This window comes from Vombatus ursinus, unplaced genomic scaffold, assembly GCF_900497805.2.
Source record: "Vombatus ursinus unplaced genomic scaffold, bare-nosed wombat genome assembly UNPS02007434.1, whole genome shotgun sequence".
Lineage (NCBI taxonomy): Eukaryota > Metazoa > Chordata > Mammalia > Diprotodontia > Vombatidae > Vombatus > Vombatus ursinus.
The window spans coordinates 1-2,606 of NW_020947212.1; the positions used below are offsets into that span (position 1 = coordinate 1).

The following is a 2,606-nucleotide window of genomic DNA, read 5'->3' on the forward strand; positions in this document are numbered from 1 at the left end:
CACACACACACACACACACACACACACACACACACACACACACACACCTGTATGTGTCGGTGGCTGGCACTCTCCAGATCTGCACACCCTTCAGGGCACCCTCGCTGCCCACTACCACGCTCAGATTGGAATTCCTGTAGGCATTGTTGCATTGGGTCTGCGTAGGCCCCTGGGGCCCGCTGGCTCCACATGTGGTGAACAGCCAGTGAACTGTAATAAAAGACAAGAAAAAGGAGAATCAATCAATGGCCATTCTTTTCCCTTCAGTTTTTCTTATGGAAGGTGAGAACTCCCATATGTTGCCACCAGGGGGAGCCCTGTACACAGCCAGGTTTCTCCGGGTTCCTCTGTTTAGTCTGTATTTCCACTGTATCTTTGTCTGTTTTTGCAGGTACCCATGAAGCCTATCCTTGAGTCCAACATCACCTCCTCCAAGGAGCTTTCCTTGACTATTCCCACCTCACTCTTTCATCATATTTTTTTCAGCAGGTAAACACACACCTTACAAGAAAAAAGGCATTGTGCTATAATAGGACAAAGCACTTGTCTGAGAATCATAAGATGGTAGGTCTAAATGCTGAGTCAGTTACTCAAAATTTTTAATGATATATTTTGTTTCACATCATTTCTGAATATATCACATTTCACATTCATTTCTGAATATATCCCTCCTCTCTCTTCTATACGGTGAGTTATCTTTTGTGACAAAATGTAAAAAACAAACAAAAACCAACCCGCCCAATTCAGTAAAACATATCAATCCAGCCTGACATGATTATGATCAATGTTTCCCAGCTACAGGCCCCTACTTCGGTGAGGAAGGCTCTGCTACCTAGTGGCTATGTGGTCTTGTAGAAGTTAGTTCACCCCTTTGTGCCTCAGTTTCCTCATCTGTAAAATGAAGGGGTCCCTTCCAGTTCTTTTTTTTTTTTTAGTTTCAAAACACAGAGACTTTGTTTATTTCGAAAGGATTTTGCAACAAACAGTAAAATGGCTTCAGGTGGCTGTACTACTCTTCCCCCTCATCCTCATCCTCATAGGAGTTGATGCCCACCTCCTCGTAATCTTTCTCCAGGGCTGCCATGTCCACCCGAGCCTCAGAGAATTCTCCCTCCTCCATGCCTTCACCTAAATACCAATGCACGAATGCCCTCTTGACATACATCAGGTCAAACTTGTGGTCCAGGTGAGCCCAGGCTTCTACAATGGCTATTATGTTGCTCAGCATACACACTGCTCTCTGTACCTTGGCCAGATCCCCACCAGGGACCACAGTGGGTGGCTGATAGTTGATGCCAACCTTGAAACCAGTAGGGTACCAGTCTACAAACTGGATATTTCGTTTGGTCTTGATGGCCGCAATGGCAGCATTGACATCTTTGGGCACCACATCACCACGGTACAGGAGGCAGCAAACCATGTATTTGCCATGACGAGGGTCGCACTTCACCACATGGTTAGCTGGCTCATAGCAGGCATTGGTGATCTCAGATACTGACAGCTGCTCGTGGTAGGTCTTCTCAGCAGAGATGACAGGAGCATAGGTTGCCAGGGGGAAATGGATTCAAGGGTAGGGCACCAAGTTGGTCTGGAACTCTGTGAGGTCCACATTAAGGGCACCATCAAAACAAAGAGCTTCTGTGATAGAGGAGACAATTTGGCTGATGAGACAGTTGAGGTTGGTGTAGGTGGGACATTCGATGTCCAGATTTCGGCGGCAGATATCATAGACGGCCTCATTGTCCACCATGAAGGCACAATCTGAGTGCTTGAGGGTGGTGTGGGTAGTCAGGATGGAGTTCTAGGGCTCTACCACAGCTGTAGAAACCTGAGGGGCTGGATAGATGGAGAACTCTAGCTTGGACTTCTTGCCATAGTCGACTGAGAGCCGTTCCATCAACAGGGAGGTGAAGCCAGAGCCGGTGCCACCCCCAAAGCTGTGGAATACCAGAAAGCCTTGGAGTCCTGTACACTGGTCAGACAGTTTGCGGATTCGATCCAGCACAGGGTCAATGATCTCCTTGCCAATGGTGTAGTGGCCACAAGCATAGTTGTTAGCAGCATCCTCCTTGCCAGTGATCAGCTGCTCTGGGTGGAAGAGTTGTCCCGAGGGGCCATCTCGGATCTCATCGATCACTGTGGGCTCAAGGTCCACAAAGACAGCCCGAGGTACGTGCTTGCCAGTGCCAGTTTCACGAAAGGTGGTGAAGGAGTCATCTCCTCCCCCAATGGTCTTGTCACTGGGCATCTGTCCATCAGGCTGGATACCGTGTTCCAGGCAGTACAGCTCCCAACAGGCATTGCCCATCCGGACACCTGCCTGCCCCACATGGACTGAGATGCATTCACGCATGGTGGGCGTCCGGGCCAGAATGTCTCACGTTGAGTCTGTGTGATGGATCTTGGTGAGAACTGCTGGCCAGTTCTAAATCCTCTGATCCTAACCTTATTGATAGTTGTTATAATAATGATGATAACCATGGTAAGATTTTGCTTTATCTTCATTCTCTTTTTACCTCATTTCTCTTCTCCTCTCCCCGAGGCAGGGGCTGTGCTCATTGTACCTAACACAGATTTCGACATGGGACAGAAACTCAATCATAACC

General features: G+C 48.2%; 1 pseudogene; it reads right to left on the reverse strand.

Moving 5' to 3' along the window:
- Positions 1-1,009: 1,009 nt before the first annotated feature.
- LOC114033806 lies at positions 1,010-2,385 on the reverse strand (annotated as a pseudogene).
- Positions 2,386-2,606: the final 221 nt, after the last annotated feature.